Raw genomic sequence first — 20,445 nt, forward strand, 5'->3', positions numbered from 1 at the left:
GTCTAGGCGCCTTACACTGGGCGCACACCGAGCAGGAAGAAACGTAAACTCTCACGTCCTTAGCTAAGGTGTCATCATAAGCCCTCGGGAGCGAGAGCCGAATCCCACTGGACTCCGGATGTGAGACGATAGGAGGAGCCGATGGTGGTGGTATCGTTGGAGGAGGTGTGGGCAAACCTCCTCTCTCCCATCGTCCCAAAGTGTTCATAACGTTATTTATAATTAATAACTAACTATGGAATGTTCCTCAATAAAATTGAAGATGGGACTTTAAACGGGTGTCCTAACTCTGTGGTCACTAAAGATCTCATGGCACTTATTGCAAGAGTATGTAATGATGAGTACCATTTTGCGGTCGGTGCCGTTTAAGATGAGGGAGGACTATTATTTTTTCATGAGCATGGCCATATTTCTATTACAGTATATTGGATGACTGTCATTCATATTCATATTTGTTGTATCATTCCTTCTTGCATCTACGCGCTCTCCTCCTCTCAACTTTTCCCTTGTGCACAACACATCAGCTGTCTGTGACCAGGCGAAAAACCTTTACTAGCCAAACCTTCATATCATAATCAAATAAAATCAAATGTTATTTGCCACATGCGCCGAATACAACAGGGGTAGACATTACAGTGAAATGCTTACTTACAAGCCCTTAACCAACAATGCAGTTTTTAAGAAAAAAAAAAAAGTGTTAAGTAAAAAATAGATAAGTACAACAAAAAAAAAAGCAAATAATTAAATAACAGTAGGGAGGCTATGTGCGGGGGCACCGGTTAGTCGAGGTAATTGAGGTATTATGTATTATGGGTAAAGTTAAAGTGACTATCCATAAATAATAGTAGTCCTGTAACGATCCCGGCTGTCTGAGTCGGGGTCTGGTCGTAGTCTCCAGTTTCCCGAGGGTTCGGGAACGCTCCGGGAGCGCTCTGGTTTCCGCACCTGATTCCTGTTAGCAATCTGCACACCTGGGCCTAATCAGCACCTTTCTTAGGCTCTGGCCCAACATCCAGTTCCTGCCGGATCGCTAGCCATGAACAGTAGGTGTACTGTGTATCAGTTTAAGAGTATCTTGCGTGAGTTTTGTTATTTTGTACTTTGTTGAGTTTTTGTGTTCTTACCTCCGTTTTTGTTCCACCTGCAGTCACACGTCCGAACCTTCACTCCACCTCTGCCTGATGGTCGGCGGCTGCCGAGCCATCACTGGACCCAGACTGCACCCCCAACTACTCAACCACGCCGCCCGCTCTGTCCCTGGATTATACTGCACCTTTTTGTCGTATCCAATAAACCCTCACCTTCGTTCAACTCTCCTTGTCCTGGTCTGCTTTTGGGTTCTGGCTGAGGGAACTGTGACAGAACGATCCGGCCAATTATGAACCCAGCGGACCTGGACTCTGTTCGCCATGCCATTACCCAGCAGGAGAAGATGTTGGGCCATCATAGCATGGTACTACAGGAGATCGCGTTGTCAGTTCGAACCTTTCTACCGGCCTGACGGAGGTCCAGAACCAACGCCAGTGTCCGGTGGAGGACTCACTACCGGGTTTCACCCATCTCGCTTCTGCCGCTTCTGAAGTTGTGTCCCTCCGTGAGCCCAAGGTGCCGACACCGGATAAATATGAGGGGGAGCTGGGAAGATGCGTTCCTTCCTTATGCAGTGTGGATTAGTGTTCGATCACAGCCCTACTCTTATGCCACTGACAAGGCTAGGATAGCCTTTTTGATTGAGTTGCTGCGTGGTCGAGCGCTGGAGTGGGCTTCAGCCGTTTGGGAACGACAGGATCCCTGCATGGCTTCATACCAGGGGTTCACGGCCGAGATGAGGAAGCTCTTCGACCATTCCGTCCGAGGGAGGGACGAGCTAGGCGTCTGTTTTCTCTTCACCAAGGAACTGCAGCGTGGCCGACTTCGTGATCGAGTTCAAGACGTTGGCTGTGGAGAGTGGGTGGAACGAGGAGTCTTTGCAAGCGGCCTTTTACCAGGGCCTGTCGGAGCAGCTCAAGGATGAGTTGATCTCCTATCCGGAGCCTAGTGACCTGGACAGCTTGGTAGCCTTGTCTATTCGGGTGGATAATCGAGTCCGAGAGCGAAGGAGGGAGAAGCAATGGGGTCCGTCCAATCGATCAGCTTCTCAGTTCCCAGTCGGATCGGGTGGTGGACCAGAACACGCCGATCATTCTCCACCACTAAGGATTAGTAGAGAGGACCTCTCTCCCGATTCTGAACCCATGCAAGTGGGGCGGCACGGGTTAACCAAGGAGGAGCGTCAACCTAGACGTAAGACCAACTGCTGCCTCTACTGTGGTCGCCGACATTACATCTCCACTTGTTCCCGGCGGTCGTCAAACTGCCCGGCTCGCTAAAGTTGGGAGGACTTTTAGCGAGCCAGTTTCAACCTCTCAGTACCTCTGTCAGACCCCGCTTCCCGGCTATCCTTGTGAACAGGAATCAGAGCTTAGCGCTTAACGCTTTTATCGATTCAGGTGCCGATGGAAGCTTTCTTGATGCCGAGTTGGTGGAACAGCTGGGGCTTTCCAAGGAGCAATTGCCGGAAGCCATTGAAGCGACCACTCTGAACGGCAGTAGTCTGGCACGTATCACGATGAGGACTGAACCGGTTAAGATGCGGTTGTCGGGAATCATTCGGAGATGATTTCATTTTCATTCTGCCGTCTTCCCATGTTCCTCTGGTCCTTGGATACCCCCTGGCTGAAGGAACACAATCCCACGGTCGATTGGGCGACGGGCAAGGTAACGAGTTGGAGCCTTGATTGTCATGCTAACTGTCTCAAGACTGCCTGCCCCCATTCGGTTCCCAGTCAGGTGATTGAGGCTAAACCCCCCAGATTTGTCCCTGGTTCCCGAGACATATCACGATTTGGGGAAAGTTTTCAGTAAGCAGAAGGCTCTGTCACTTCCCCCCCCACCGACCATATGATTGTGCCATCAACCTGGTTCCTGGAGCTGTCTACCCCAAGGGAAGGTTATACAGTATCTCCCCGACCTGAACGTGAGGCGTTGGAGACCTACATCAAGGAGTCCCTAGCTGCTGGTCTCGTTCGTCCCTCGTCATCACCCCTGGGGGCAGGATTCTTCTTTGTGGGAAAGAAGGATGGCTCTCTTCGACCGTGTATTGATTATCGGGGTTGAATGACATCACGGTCAAGAACAAGTATCCCCTGCCCTTGATGAGTTCTGCCTTCGACTCCTTACAGGGTGCTACGGTGTTCACCAAGTTAGACCTACGCAATGCGTATCACCTGGTCCGGATCAGAGAGGGGACGAGTGGTTGACGGGTTTCAATACACCGATGGGGCACTTCGAGTATCAGGTGATGCCGTTTTGGACTGACCAATGCTCCAGCGGTATTCCAGAGTATGGTGAACGACGTCCTGAGAGATATGATCGGTCTCTTCGTGTTTGTTTACCTGGATGACATTCTGATCTTCTCGAAGGAACCTTCCGACCACGTCCAGCATGTCCGGCAGGTTCTGCAGCGATTATTGGAGAATCGCCTGTTCGTGAAGGCCGAGAAGTGCGAGTTTCACGCCCACACGACATCCTTTCTCGGGTACATCATCTCCAGGGGTGAGATTAGGATGGACCAGGAGAAGGTTAGAGCGGTTCTGGAATGGGCCCAGCCCGGTACGAGTTGCAGCTCCAGAGATTTTTGGGGTTTGCGAATTTCTACCGCAGATTCATCCGGGATTACAGCCGTGTGGCCGCTCCATTAACTGCCTTGACTTCCCAGCATCAGGACCTTCAAGTGGAATCCGGAGGCGGATCGAGCGTTTCTGGATTTGAAGAGGCGATTCACCAACGCACCGATTCTCTCTCAACCGACACGGCCCGCCAGTTCGTCGTTGAAGTGGACGCGTCTGATGTGGGAGTTGGCGCCATCCTGTCGCAGCGATGCTCCACGGACAGTAAACTCCATCCCTGCGCCTACTACTCGCCGCCTTTCGCCTGCGGAGAGGAATTACGATGTGGGTAACCGGGAGCTTCTCGCGGTGAAACTTGCCTTGGAGGAGTGGCGCCACTGGTTGGAGGGGGCGGAGCAACCGTTTATTGTCTGGACTGACCACAAGAATCTTGCTTACGTGCAATCGGCTAAACGTCTCAACTCCCGTCAGGCCAGGTGGGCGTTGTTTTTCGGACGATTCAAGTTTGCCCTGACGTTCCGACCTGGATCTAAGAACGGCAAGGCGGACGCCTTGTCCCGGATGTTCTCCAAGACGGAGGAGAGTGGGTCCAAGACCGAGACTATTCTCCCCCGGCACTGCGTCGTGGGAGCAGTGATGTGGAAGATTGAGGAGGAGGTGCTGGCGGCCCTTCGGACTCAGCCCGGTCCCGTAACGGTCCACCCGGGTCGAGTTGTTTGTGCCTGAGTCGGTTCGTCCTGCTGTCCTCAAATGGTCCCACGCCAGCAAGATGGCTTGTCACCCCGGCGTGGCCTCGGACGATGGCGTTTCTTCGCAGACGTTTTTGGTGGCCTGCCATGGCCGAGGATACTCGGGGTTTTGTTGCTGCCTGTCCAGTGTGTGCGCAGAATAAGAGTACCAATCGGCCCAGCTCTGGACTACTTCATCCCCTTCCTATTCCCCGGCGTCCATGGTCGCATCTGGCCCTGGACTTCGTCACGGGGTTGCCCGCTTCTGAGGGGAACACGGTCGTTCTGACTATCGTGGACAGATTCAGCAAGTTCGCCCACTTTGTGCCTATTGCCAAGCTTCCCTCTGCCTCGGAGACGTCCGAGATCCTGGTTAGGGAGGTTTTCAGGGTCCACGGGTTGCCCAGTGATATCGTTTCCGACCGTGGCCCTCAGTTTACCTCTGCTGTCTGGAAGTCCTTCTGTTTGGCCATTGGAGCTACAGTCAGTCTCACATCTGGTTTTCACCCCCAATCCAATGGTCAGGCGGAGAGAGCCAACCAGAAGATGGAATCCACGCTACGCTGTCTGGTCTCTTCCAACCCCACCTCCTGGGCCTCTCAGTTGCCTTGGGTTGAGTATGCCCACAATACTCTCCCCCTACATCGGCCACTGGGATGTCTCCCCTTCCAGTGCCTGTATGGCTACCAACCTCCCCTGTTCCCTTCTCAGGAGAAGGAGCTCTCAGTGCCTTCTGTTCAGGCCCATATTCGGCGTTGCCACCGGACCTGGCATCGGGCCAGAAAGGCACTCCTTAGAGGTTCGGACCGGTATCAGCTCCAGGCGAACGTCGCCGGATCCCCGCTCCCACCTATACCATCGGAGATAGGGTTTGGTTGGCCACACGGGATCTTCCCGTTACGGACTGAGTCTAGGAAGTTGTTACCGAAGTTTATTGGTCCGTTTGTGGTGGAGAAGGTGATCAATCCAGTGGCCGTGCGACTCAAACTACCGAGGACGCTCAGAGTCCATCCCACTTTTCATGTCTCCTGCCTCAAGCCTGTCTTCCTCAGTCCTCTGTTGCCTCCTCCGCCTCCTCCTCCTCCTCCTCGGATGATCGGAGGTGGTCCTGCCTACACGGTGCGTCGCATTATGGATGCCAGACGGCGGGGCCGGGGTTTCCAGTATCTCGTGGACTGGGAGGGGTATGGTCCGGAGGAGAGGAGTTGGATTCCGCGGCGACAGGTCCTAGATGCGGATCTCATCAGGGACTTTTACCGCCTCCATCCTGGCGCTCCGGGAGTCCGCCCGGTGGCGTTCGTCGGAGGGGGTACTGTAACGATCCCGGCTGTCTGAGTCGGGGTCTGGTCGTAGTCTCCAGTTTCCCGAGGGTTCGGGAACGCTCCGGGGAGCGCTCTGGTTTCCGCACCTGATTCCTGTTAGCAATCTGCACACCTGGGCCTAATCAGCACCTTTCTTAGGCTCTGGCCCAACATCCAGTTCCTGCCGGATCGTTAGCCATGAACAGTAGGTGTACTGTGTATCAGTTTAAGAGTATCTTGCGTGAGTTTTGTTATTTTGTACTTTGTTGAGTTTTGTGTTCTTACCTCCGTTTTTGTTCCACCTGCAGTCACACGTCCGGAACCTTCACTCCACCTCTGCCTGATGGTCGGCGGCTGCCGAGCCATCACTGGACCCAGACTGCACCCCCAACTACTCAACCACGCCGCCCGCTCTGTCCCTGGATTATACTGCACCTTTTTGTCGTATCCAATAAACCCTCACCTTCGTTCAACTCTCCTTGTCCTGGTCTGCTTTTGGGTTCTGGCTGAGGGAACTGTGACAAGTCCCATGTAGCTCAGTTGGTAGAGCATGGCGCTTGCCACGCCAGGGTTGTGGGTTCGATTCCCACGGGGGGCCAGTATGGAGAAAAAAAATGTATGCACTCACTAACTGTAAGTCGCTCTGGATAAGAGTGTCTGCTAAATGACTAAAATGTAAATAATAAACAGAGTAGCAGCAGCGTAAAAGAGGGGGATGGGGGGGGCACTACCCTCTGTAGTGCCTTGCGGTCGGAGGCCGAGCAGTTGCCATACCAGTCAGGATGGTGCAGCTGTATAACTTTTTGAGGATCTGAGGACCCATGCCAAATCTTTTCAGTCTCCTAAGGGGGAATAGGCTTTGTGGTGCCCTCTTCACGACTGTCTTGGTGTGTTTGGACCATGATAGTTTGTTGGTGACGTGGACACCAAGGAACTTGAAACTCTCAACCTGTTCCACTACAGCCCCGGGGGCGTGCTCAGTCCTCTTTTTATCCCTGTAGTCCACAATCATCTCCTTTGTCTTGGTCACGTTGAGGGAGAGGTTGTTATCCTGGCACCACAAGGCCAGATCTCTGACCCCCTCCATATAGGCTGTCTCATCGTTGTCGGTGATCAGGCCTACCACTGTTGTGTCATCGGCAAACTTAATGATGGTGTTGGAGTCATGCCTGGCCATGCAGTCATGGGTGAACAGGGAGTACAGGAGGGGACTGAGCACGCACCCCTGAGGGGCCCCCGTGTTGAGGATCAGCGTGGCAGATGTGTTGTTATCTACCCTTACCACCCGGGGGCAGCCCATCAGGAAGTCCAGGATCCAGTCGCTAACCTCTACACACAGCCTACATCGTTGTCACTATATTAGCTAACGTCATAGTCAACATAGCTACAGGAACCAACGCGTTAGTAAACCCACTACAATCATGCAGTACAGTGTACAGTCAGCAAGCAATTTAGCAGTTACACCGACGGGCCCCGGCAGCAATAAATTAGTAAAACCAAAAGCTTACCTTGATTTGGAAGAGTTCCAGTATTGGATAGTCATAGCCAGCTAGCTAGCATAGCATCCCTCTGTTTGAGCCGGGTGTTTGAGTAGGCTTAACTAGCTAGCTGCATTCACTAGCTAAGTAAGTGAAAGTGTAAAAAATACAATGAAATATACAGTGCCTTGCAAAATTATTCAGCCCCCTTGGCGTTTTTCCTATTTTGTTGCATTACGACCTGTAATATAAATTGATTTTTATTTGGATTTCATGTAATGGACAAACACAAAATAGTCCAAATTAGTGAAGTGAAATGAAAAAAATAACTTGTTTCAAAGAATTCTAAAAAAATAAATAACGGAAAAGTGGTGCGTGCATATGTATTCCCCGTCTTTGCTATGAAGCCCCAAAATAAGATCTGGTGCAACCAATTACCTTCAGAAGTCACATAATTAGTTAGATTGCACACAGGTGGACTTTATTTAAGTGTCACATGATCTCAGTATATATACACCTGTTCTGAAAGGCCCCAGAGTCTGCAACACCACTAAGCAAGGGGCACCACCAAGCAAGCAGCACCATGAAGACCAAGAAGCTCTCCAAACAGGTCAGGGACAAATAAGTACAGATCAGGGTTGGATTATAAAAAATATCAGAAACTTTGAACATCCCACAGAGCACCATTAAATCCATTATTAAAAAATGGAAAGAATATGGCACCACAACAAACCTGCCAAGAGAGGGCCGCCCACCAAAACTCACGGACCAGGCAAGGAGGGCATTAATCAGAGAGGCAAGAAAGAGACCAAAGATAACCCTGAAGGAGCTGCAAAGCTCCACAGCGGAGATTGGAGTATCTGTCCATAGGACCACTTTAAGCCATACACTCCACAGAGCTGGGCTTTACGGGAAGAGTGGCCAGAAAAAAGCCTTTGCTTAAAGAAACAAATAAGCAAACACGTTTGGTGTTCGCCAAAAGGCATGTGGGAGCCTCCCCTAACATATGGAAGAAGGTACTCTGGTCAGATGAGACTAAAATTGAGCTTTTTGGTCATCAAGGAAAACGCTATGTCTGGCGCAAACCCAACACCTCTCATCACCCAGAGAACACCATCCCCACAGTGAAGCATGGTGGTGGCAGCATCATGCTGTGGGGATGTTTTTCATCGGCAGGGACTGGGAAACTGGTCAGAATTGAAGGAATGATGGATGGCGCTAAATACAGGGAAATTCTTGAGGGAAACCTGTTTCAGTCTTCCAGAGATTTGAGACTGGGACGGAGGTTCACCTTCCAGCAGGACAATGACCCTAAGCATACTGCTAAAGCAACACTTGAGTGGTTTAAGGGGAAACATTTAAATGTCTTGGAATGGCCTAGTCAAAGCCCAGACCTCAATCCAATTGAGAATCTGTGGTATAACTTAAAGATAGCTGTACACCAGCAGAACCCATCCAACTTGAAGGAGCTGGAGCAGTTTTGCCTTGAAGAATGGGAAAAAATCCCAGTGGCTAGCTGTGCCAAGCTTTATAGAGACATACCCCAAGAGACTTGCAGCTGTAATTGCTGCAAAAGGTGGCTCTACAAAGTATTGACTTTGGGGGGGTGAATAGTTATGCACGCTCAAGTTTTCTGTTTTTTTGTCTTATTTCTTGTTTGTTTCAATTTTAATTCCAGGTTGTAAGGCAACAAAATAGAAAAAAATGCCAAGGGGGCTGAATACTTTCGCAAGCCACTGTAGCTCACTCTCTCTTGCTTGATCTTGCTTCTCCTTCATTTTTGAAGAAATTAATTTGTTGTTAAATTAATTTGTTGTTACTGTCAAACTATTGTCTTTCTCTCTTTAAGTCAACTACTCACCACATTTTATGCACTGCAGTGCTAGCTAGCTGTTGGTTATGCTTTCAGTACTAAATTCATTCTCTGATCCTTTAATTGGGTGGACAACATGTCAGTTCATTCTGCATGAGCTCTGATAGGTTGGAGGATGTCCTCCGAAAGCTGTCATAATTACTGTGTAAGTGTATGGGGGTGAGAACCATGAGCTTCCTAGATTTTGTATTGAAGTCAATGTACCCAGAGGAGTACGGAAACTAACTGTCCCCCGGCTACACCATTGTGCTACCCTAAAGAGTGCTGTTGAGGCTACTGTAGACCTTCGTTGCAAAACAGTGTGTTTTAATCAATTATTTGGTGATGTGAATATATTTAGTATAGTTTTATCTAAAAAGGATAACTTTTTTTAAATGTTTCATTATTTTACAAATCTGAAATTCACTGAGGAGGATAGTCCTCCCCTTTCTTCCTCTAAGGAGCCTCCACTGATTCCTATCATGCAATACTGTGTATAAAAGTATAATGTACTGTATGTACAGTCGTGGTCAAAAGTTTTGAGAATGACACAAGTATTGGTCTTCACAAAGTTTGCTGCTTCAGTGTTTTTAGATATTTTTGTCAGATGTTACTATGGTATACGGAAGTATAATTACAAGCATTCCATAAGTGTCAAAGGCTTATATTGACAATTACATTAAGTTTATGCAAAGAGTCAATATTTGCAGTGTTGACCCTTCTTTTTCAAGACCTCTGCAAACCGCCCTGGCATGCTGTCAATTAACTTCTGGGCCACATCCTGACTGATTGCAGCCCATTCTTTCATAATCAATGCTTGGAGTTTGTCAGAATTTGTGGGTTTTTGTTTGTCCACCCGCCTCTTGAGGATTGACCACAAGTTCTCAATGGGATTAAGGTCTGGGGAGTTTCCTGGCCATGGACCCAAAATTTCGATGTTTTGTTCCCGAGCCACTTAGTTATCACTTTTGCCTTATGGCAAGGTGCTCCATCATGCTGGAAAAGGCTTGTTTCGTCACCAAACTGTTCTTGGATGGTTGGGAGAAGTTGCTCTCGGAGGATGTGTTTGTAACATTCTTTATTCATGGCTGTGTTCTTAGGCAAAATTGTGAGTGAGCCCACTCCCTTGGCTGAGAAGCAACCCCACACATGAATGGTCTCAGGATGCTTTACTGTTGGCATGACACAGGACTGATGGTAGCGCTCAACTTGTCTTCTCCGGACAAGTTTTTTTCCGGATGCCCCAAACAATCGGAAAGGGGATTCATCAGAGAAAATAACTTTACCCCAGTCCTCAGCAATCCAATCCCTGTACCTTTTGCAGAATATCAGTCTGTCCCTGATGTTTTTCCTGGAGAGAAGTGGCTTCCTTGCTGCCCTTCTTGACACCAGGCCATCCTCCAAAAGTCTTCGCCTCACTGTGCGTGCAGATGCACTCACACCTGCCTGCTGCCATTCCTGAGCAAGCTCTGCCCTGGTGGTGCCCCGATCCCGCAGCTGAATCAACTTTAGGAGATGGTCCTGGCGCTTGCTGGACTTTCTTGGGCGCCCTGAAGCCTTCTTCACAACAATTGAAACTCTCTCCTTTAAGTTCTTGATGATCCGATAAATGGTTGATTTAGGTGCAATCTTACTAGCAGCAATATCCTTGCCTGTGAAGCCCTTTTTGTGAAGCCCTTTTCAAAGCAATGATGACAGCACGTGTTTCCTTGCAGGTAACCATAGTTAACAGAGGAAGAACAATGATTTCAAGCACCACCCTCCTTTTAAAGCTGCCAGTCTGTTATTCTAACTCAATCAGCATGGCAGAGTGATCTCCAGCCTTGTCCTCGTCAACACTCTCACCTGTGTTAACGAGAGAATCACTGACATGATGTCAGCTGGTCCTTTTGTGGCAGGGCTGAAATGCAGTGGAAATGTTTTTTGGGGATTAAGTTCATTTTCATGGCAAATTGTGCGCCGCCCTATGGGACTCCCAATTACGGCCGGTTGTGATATAGCCTGGAATCGAACCAGGGGGTCTGTAGTGACGCCTCAAGCACTGAGATGCAGTGCCTTAGACCGCTGCGCCACTCGGGAGCCCTATGCTATATTAAGTTAAATAAAGAAATGACTATTGTAAGTGCCTAGGTGCAAAATAAAGTATGTCATTTTCTTCTTAAACCAGCCAGAAATCAGCCAATTAAAAAAATTGAAATGTCTGTGAAACTGTGTACGTTTTACTTGTGATTAAAAATAAATACATCTAAAATCAAGATGTGTCCATTTGTTTGTCTACATGCCATTTTAAAAACAATGCAGATACAGTGAGGGAAAAAAGTATTTGATCCCCTGCTGATTTTGTACGTTTGCCCACTGACAAAGACATGATCAGTCTATAATTTGAATGGTAGGTTTATTTGAACAGTGAGAGACAGAATAACAACAAAAAAATCCAGAAAAACGCATGTCAAAAATGTTATAAATTGATTTGCATTTTAATGAGGGAAATAAGTATTTGACCCCTCTGCAAAACATTACTTAGTACTTGGTGGCAAAACCCTTGTTGTCAATCACAGAGGTCAGACGTTTCTTGTAGTTGGCCACCAGGTTTGCACACATCTCAGGAGGGATTTTGTCCCACTCCTCTTTGCAGATCTTCTCCAAGTCATTAAGGTTTCGAGGCTGACGTTTGGCAACTCAAACCTTCAGCTCCCCCTCCACAGATTTTCTATGGGATTAAGGTCTGGAGACTGGCTAGGCCACTCCAGGACCTTGTGCTCTTCTTGAGCCACTCCTTTGTTGCCTTGGCCATGTGTTTTGGGTCATTGTCATGCTGGAATACCCATCCACGGCCCATTTTCAATGCCTTGGCTGAGGGAAGGAGGTTCTCACCCAATATTTGACGGTACATGGCCCCGTCCATCGTCCCTTTGATGCGGTGAAGTTGTCCTGTCCCCTTAACAGAAAAACAACCCCAAAGCGTAATGTTTCCACCTCCATGTTTGACAGTGGGGATGGTGTTCCTGGGGTCACAGGCAGCATTCCTCCTCCTCCAAACACGGCGAGTTGAGTTGATGCCAAAGAGCTTGATTTTGGTCTCATCTGACCACAACACTTTCACCCAGTTCTCCTCTGAATCATTCAGATGTTCATTGGCAAACTTCAGACGGCCCTGTATATGTGCTTTCTTGAGCAGGGGGACCTTGCGGGCGCTGCAGGATTTCAGTCCTTCACGGCGTAGTGTGTTACCAATTGTTTTCTTGGTGACTATGGTCCCAGCTGCCTTGAGATCATTGACAAGATCCTCCCGTGTAGTTCTGGGCTGATTCCTCACCGTTCTCATGATCATTTCAACTCCACGAGGTGAGAACTTGCATGGAGTCCCAGGCCGAGGGAGATTGACAGTTCTTTTGTTTTTCTTCCATTTGCGAATAATCGCACCAACTGTTGTCACCTTCTCACCAAGCTGCTTGGCGATGGTCTTGTAGCCCATTCCAGCCTTGTGTAGGTCTACAATCTTGTCCTTGACATCCTTGGAGAGCTCTCTTTGGTCTTGGCCATGGTGGAGAGTTTGGAATCTGATTGATTGCTTCTGTGGACAGGTGTCTTTTATACAGGTAACAAGCTGAGATTAGGAGCACTCCCTTTAAGAGTGTGCTCCTAATCTCAGCTCGTTACCTGTATAAAAGACACCTGGGAGCCAGGAATCTTTCTGATTGAGAGGGGGTCAAATACTTATTTCCCTCATTAAAATGCAAATCAATTTATAACATTTTTGACATGCGTTTTTCTGGATTTTTTTGTTGTTATTCTGTCTCTCACTGTTCAAATAAACCTACCATTAAAATTATAGACTGATCATTTCTTTGTCAGTGGGCAAACGTACAAAATCAGCAGGGGATCAAATACTTTTTTCCCTCACTGTATTGGAGTAAACCTATTCTGGCTTAAGACAACTATGATAAGCTTGCAAACTGAGTTTGAATAAGACATCCGATTACCACTTTGCATTTAGAACGGTTGGTTTTATTATAGCTAATAAGACAAAAGAAATGCATGTCTTTCGTCTGCCCCTGCAAGCCGGTCGGCATACGCGTCATCACACTCTTTAATCTGATTGGTAGTTTCCCACAAACCGTAAACCGGCATACGCATCATCACACTCTCTCATCTGATTGGTTGAGGTAGGTGGGCCTTCTGACTTTGTGGCTGTGGTAACTAGTGACAACTCCAGTGTTGGGCTTGGTATGGGCTGGCCTGTGTGGGCTGGCCTGTGTGGGCTTGGTTTGGGCTAGCCCGGGTTGGGCTTGGTGTGGTCTTGCTGTGGACTTGGTGTGGGCTAGCCCGTGCCCACCTTACCCACCGATTACTCACATGGGGCCAATGGGGTCATGTTTGCTAGGTTGCTACATTCAACAGCATAGCGGACCAGCCTTGTATTTGGCAGGCCTATATTTTTGGGGAGACATCCGATACAGTTCAGCTCTGGAAAACAAATGCTGAAACTACTCACAACAAGCCCCTCTGTCCTGCATGCATGGATGGATGAAGACATGGACGCACACACACACGCACGTTTAATTTGAGGGAGCACTTTTACCAGTAAGCAGCATTTTACATTTCCATGGAGCTGTTACTTTAGGCAAATGGGTGAATAAGTCATGAATGAATAACTGGATCTTTACTGTATGTCCCAGACTGAACTGAAGGAACAAATATCATCTGATCCCATCGGCAAGGCCAACTCGGCTGCATTCCAATTCTCTACCCTTTTTCCAGAAGTGTGCCCTCGTTCACTCCCCCTCTTGCATTTAACACCACTGCATTGGTACATGGCTGGTGGAAGTTTCCACCAAATTCCTTACACTACTCCTTTTTCTTCATTTGAATCCATGAGGGGGAGTGTACTGTACTGTATGAGTGCAAACTTCTGGAAGAAGTCCTGAGTTATCCTTGCGGAGGGGATCAAATGATGGCATGTTACCTTAGCCTGGGACATGAAACTCAGTGACGGCCCTCATAGCAGGGGCCCTGGGCAAGGGTCCAATGGCAACACTGTAGACTGAGGAGGATGCCTAACACACAGACCTTCCACAAACATGTAAATATGCAGACGCTATTCATAAAAATAATTTATACGAACCTTGTTATTTACAGGAAAAAGCTCAACAAATTATATTTCCTTTCATTATACAGATTTAAAGGAAAAGAAAGAAGTTACAAAGCGCTAAGGTAGAACCTAGGCTTTTGTTAACAGAGGTGGGAGATACAGTGAGGGGAAAAAAGTATTTGATCCCCTGCTGATTTTGTACGTTTGCCCACTGACAAAGACATGATCAGTCTATAATTTGAATGGTAGGTTTATTTGAACAGTGAGAGACAGAATAACAACAAAAAAATCCAGAAAAACGCATGTCAAAAATGTTATAAATTGATTTGCATTTTAATGAGGGAAATAAGTACCCCCTCTGCAAAACATGGACGGGGCCATGTTACCGTCAAATCTTGGGTGAGAACCTCCTTCCCTCAGCCAGGGCATTGAAAATGGGTCGTGGATGGGTATTCCAGCATGACAATGACCCAAAACACACGGCCAAGGCAACAAAGGAGTGGCTCAAGAAGAAGCACATTAAGGTCCTGGAGTGGCCTAGCCAGTCTCCAGACCTTAATCCCATAGAAAATCTGTGGAGGGAGCTGAAGGTTTGAGTTGCCAAACGTCAGCCTCGAAACCTTAATGACTTGGAGAAGATCTGCAAAGAGGAGTGGGACAAAATCCCTCCTGAGATGTGTGAAACCTGGTGGCCAACTACAAGATACGTCTGACCTCTGTGATTGCCAACAAGGGTTTTGCCACCAAGTAGTACAAAATCAGCAGGGGATCAAATACTTTTTTCCCTCACTGTACTTAGCTTGGCCTTCAGCCTTCCTGCTCCACTGGGCCTGAATTGCACACTTGTACCATGCTTCACTGCTAATACTCTGCAAGCTTCTACCTCTGTAAAATCAGCTTTATAGTGAGCACTGCTCTTTGGGGGCATCAAAGGTGAAAAGGCTACCCCGGTCAGTGGCTGCAGGCCTGTTTGTCACCTGCCATAACACAGTCTATTCTATTGCAACAAGATCTCACTAACTCGTGTCGACTCTTGACGTTTTGACCAAGTGGTGCAAATGGCAAGTTGTGACATCAAAATGTGAGATTATGCAGCATGGCTTTGTCAGACAACAGAATTGTCTTCTGTCTGATTTTGGCTTATGTCTGCAGGGGTAAATTGACTGAGTGTCTTGGCAAGGCCAACAGCGGTCAGAACCATCAGAAGAGGATCACTTTATTTACAAAATTTTAAAAAGCCAAATCTAGGATCTGACCTTTCCTCTGTGGCCTTCAAGCAGCGCTGTCAAGAGGAGGCATCGCAGGTGTGTAGCGGGGGTGATGTTGGACAGAGTCAGGCGCAGGAGAGGAAATCACGGAATAAATGGTTTATTCAAATAAACAGAGGTACGCAGCAATGCGTAATATACACCAGTGCGGTAAACGGCGCACTGGGGAAGACAAGGCACACGGGTGAATATCCCGGTGATACACAATACAAATCTAGCTCCACCAAGATATATATCCTCTACAATGAACAATCACACACAAAGACAAATCAAATCAAATCAAATTTTATTGGTCACATGCGCCGAATACAACAGGTGCAGACATTACAGTGAAATGCTTACTTACAGCCCTTAACCAACAGTGCATTTATTTTAAACAAAAAAGTAAGAATAAAACAACAACAAAAAAGTGTTGAGAAAAAAAGAGCAGAAGTAAAATAAAGTGACAGTAGGGAGGCTATACATACAGTAAAATAAAGTGACAGTAGGAGGCTATATATACAGGGGGGTACCGTTGCATAGTCAATGTGCGGGGCACCGACTAGTTGAGGTAGTTGAGGTAATATGTACATGTGGGTAGAGTTAAAGTGACTATGCATAAATACTTAACAGAGTAGCAGCAGCGTAAAAAGGATGGGGTGGGGGGCAGTGCAAATAGTCCGGGTAGCCATGATTAGCTGTTCAGGAGTCTTATGGCTTGGGGGTAGAAGCTGTTGAGAAATCTTTTGGACCTAGACTTGGCACTCCGGTACCGCTTGCCGTGCGGTAGCAGAGAGAACAGTCTATGACTAGGGTGGCTGGAGTCTTTGACAATTTTGAGGGCCTTCCTCTGACACCGCCTGGTATAGAGGTCCTGGATAGCAGGGAGCTTTGCCCCAGTGATGTACTGGGCCGTACGCACTACCCTCTGTAGTGCCTTGCGGTCAGAGGCCAAGCAGTTGCCATACCAGGCGGTGATGCAACCAGTCAGGATGCTCTCGATGGTGCAGCTGTAGAATTTTTTGAGGATCTGAGGACCCATGCCAAATCTTTTTAGTCTCCTGAGGGGGAATAGGCTTTGTCGTGCCCTCTTCACGACTGTCTTGGTGTGTTTGGACCATGATAGTTCGTTGGTGATGTGGACACCAAGGAACTTGAAGCTCTCAACCTGTTCCACTACAGCCCCGTCGATGAGAATGGGGGCGTGCTCAGTCCTCTTTTTTTTCCTGTAGTCCACAATCATCTCCTTTGTCTTGGTCACGTTGAGGGAGAGGTTGTTGTCCTGGCACCACACGGCCAGATCTCTGACCTCCTCCCTATAGGCTGTCTCATCGTTGTCGGTGATCAGGCCTACCACTGTTGTGTCGTCGGCAAACTTAATGATGGTGTTGGAGTCGTGCAAGGGGGCAGAGGGAACACTTATACAGGTACTGATGAGGGGATATGAACCAGGTGTGTGTAATAAACAAGACAAAACAAATGGAATGATGAGATGAGGAGCGGCAGTGGCTAGAAGGCCGGTGACGATGAACGCTGAAGCCTGCCCGAACAAGGAGAGGAGGTAGCCTCAGAGGAAGTCGTGACAAGGTGGCCAGAAACTAATCTCACATTTGACGGTGGTATAGCACTTTTGATTACAGCTTTGCAGTTTGACGATTGTGTCTTTTGGACAAACATTGTTGAAATATAGCAGTGAGTTGTGAGATCATGTTGTTCGGAGACAAAGCTAAGCGAAGCCATACTGACTGCCAGGACAGAATTCATAGTCTAAAGAAAGGATGCTCGGCCAGCTTTTGTTGGCCACCATCGATCTCATCAGTAGGGCGATAGATTTAGCAGACCGGCGAGATAGATCTATCACCAGGGAGAGAGTAACGGCCCGGTTTGTGGATTTAACGGTAGACAACCTCCAGAATGCCAGCAAGGCTTGCCTGTGACGTAGATAGTAAATCTTCTGTTGTTCCTCGCTTCTTATAGAATAATCATTTTCTCCCTCAGGAAAATGTCAGAAGAGATGACACAGTCACTGCTATCTAGATAAATTAAATTAAGTTGACATGAGCATATTAATTGGCTAAACAATAGCCAACAGTCGATTTTAATTAGATGACGTTCCAAAGCGCAATAGCCTTTGTAGCCAGAGTCATATGTATGTGGCTCGTATCACATGCAACAACGTCATTAAATATTTATACTAGTAGCAACGATTCCCTACTCCTATTTTTCATATTATCCTACAATCCTATTGTGCCACTCTAGACTACCGGTACCTATCCTCAATGTATGTGGCACTCCATATATGGACACATATATAGGCTGTGGCTCGGATACTGTTCTCTCTGCTCAGCACGTCAAATGATGGAATCTGTTTATTCATTATTAATCAGTGTGCAGTGCACCATGTGACCACTCTCCTGGGAGCATGACATCATTGGAGGATGATGTCATTCTTACATGAGGTGGGATGATGCCTGGTGAGGAGAATGATGTCACCCCCCTGAATGCATGGGTAAGTCTGGTGTCCTTTCTAGCTTACTGTAATGTACTGTAATGTAGCCTACTGTACTGTCTCACACGTGTTCTTTGTCAAAGCCAACCGTGATTTTTTCCCCAATGTGATTGTGTGTAGCCCATTGAGTGAACTTTACACTGTAGGATACACAAGCCTACCATATTTAATTGTCTTCTAGTTTTTTTTTTTTTTTCATGTGCGTATTTCTTTTACTATGCATATAACGATTCATCGTAACGTGGACAAAAAAATTTCTTATGCTTTCGGGAAAGTGACCCCCACATCAGTTAATATCTCTGTGATCTTAGTGCAGAGTCGTGGTGTGAATATAGGGTAGTATAGGATTTGCAGGCTTTGTCTGCCTTTGGTATCTTCCTGCCCTCGATGGCCTACATACACCCACACACTGCAGGCTGTGGAGATAGCTGCAGAAAGTTGTCACAGCTGCAATCCAGCACACCATGTGGAGGGTAGGACTAGACAGGGGTCTGCCAGGGAAGACCAATCAATGCAACCCACAGAATATAGCCTACATAAAACGATAATAGGGTGCCCCTACATATGACGCATCCTACACTCACAGGGCTATCCATCTCATCACACAAGCAGGCATGCACACACTCCCACCCTTAACAATGAGGCAGGAGTGTGCAGACACAAGCATGCGTGCGCACACACACACACACACACACACACACACACACACACACACCACACACACACACACACACACAAAGACAAATGATCTGCCAAAGTCAAACTTTACAATATAAACACATCTGCCTACTGTAATAGAAGGAAAAACGGTAGAAGAAGGTTTTGGTGAAAAAAGGTTTTGTTTCTTTACATGCAAAACAGTCCTTAGTTACACAAGGACACGCTCCATGCATCAAACTGTGTTTCAATGATAAAACAGACTGTCATCTCTGTCAGGGAACAAACAACCTGCCTAGAACAGTCACCCACCTCTGCTTTGGCTGTGTGCCTCTCATACAGAATCAAGTTTAAAGTTTTATACCACTGCCGCTCCATATCTCATCATTCCATTTGTCTTGTCTTGTCAATTACACACACCTGGTTCATATCCCCTCATTAGTCTGTGTATAAGTGTTCCCTCTGCCCCCTTGTCCGTGTGGGTGATTGTTTTATGTGAGTTGAGTGTAGCTGGGTGGAGCTACTCGTACCTTGTATTGCTGGGGTAGATATTTCCCCTGTGCCTGTATTTTGTTGGAGATACCCGTACCTTGTATTGCCGGGGTCGATTGTTCCCCTGTGCCTGTATTTTGTTGTCGCAATCCAGCGCAACTGTGTACGACGGAATAAACTCTGTATTCGGTGATTTACCCTCCTGCGCCTGACTCCTTCTAATCACACTCATCACACTGTCTGTTTACTTTGGGATGCAGCAAGGACACTACTGGGTCTGGGATGGACGGATTAGAAATGGGTTGTTCAGGTTGCTCAGGACTGAAATTGTACTTCGGTGAAAGCAAGGAATGTGGACTCCAATATAATCAATCTGCCACACCTCCAGAGTGTGAGGTCCAGCAGTGAGTGTAGGTGAAATTCCAGCCAGGGTTGTCAGCCTGGACCTGGTATCCTTACTTCTCCTTCACCCATATTTTTTTCTGCTAATGCAACACACCAATATCAGGCTTCTGTTATGCTTAATCAGACACAATAATAGCTATAACACTCAGGTAGTTTCAAGGGAAGAAGATTTAAAGTGAATTTCAAGGGAAACTGATAAATAGGATGAATATGATGCAATAAATAACAATCACCTCATGGTAACTATTAGTCCATATCTAAGCACCCATCCCTTCAGAATAATATGGCCCACATATGAGTTATTCTTCCTGTCTATAATATGCCAGTTGGATTTACAACACTACCATTTATTACTCATGTATGGGCCTACTTTTCAGTTAAAATAACAGCTACCCTTTGACTACACAATATACAAAAAAATTCCCTTGGGCTACAAACTTGCCATGACTAAGCTATCTATGAAACTGTAATATGACATCACCTTGAGGATGAGATCACTCCACTGATGTAAGGTAAATATATACTGTACATATGATCCTTTTTTCCACTTTAAAAATTTCACATTGTCCTCCAAAGCAATGTCATGATAATTTTCCCGTAATGAATGATATGTTATTATTTTATGCCTATGGGACTAAATTAAATTAATTAGTATTTTTAATAGACTAATTACTACTTAAAGCTGCAATATATAACTTTTTGGGTGACCAACCAAATTCACATAGAAATGTGAGTTATAGATCTAGTAGATATGTTCTATGTAGCCATTTCTATGCTTCCCATTCTTAAGTTTCATTTTTGTGTATTTTACTTTCGGTTTTGTACACCAGCTTCAAACAGCTGAAAATACAATATTTTGGGTTATGTAACACATATTTGACAGTGGTTAAGATGGCACAATGATTCTCTACACTATACTTGCTTGTTTTGTCACAAACTGAAATTCAGCAAACTATTAGAATTTTAGCAATCAGGAAATGGCGGAGCGATTTTGGCATAATGCTTATTTAATTGTG

General features: G+C 46.9%; 1 protein-coding gene across 1 annotated transcript in view; it reads left to right on the forward strand.

Annotated features, from left to right (window-relative positions):
• Nucleotides 1–20,445, forward strand: part of lepr (leptin receptor) — a 91,945-nt gene that overhangs the window by 11,040 nt on the left and 60,460 nt on the right. The window lies entirely within an intron of this gene.

This window comes from Coregonus clupeaformis, chromosome 20 (assembly GCF_020615455.1).
Source record: "Coregonus clupeaformis isolate EN_2021a chromosome 20, ASM2061545v1, whole genome shotgun sequence".
Taxonomy (NCBI): domain Eukaryota; kingdom Metazoa; phylum Chordata; class Actinopteri; order Salmoniformes; family Salmonidae; genus Coregonus; species Coregonus clupeaformis.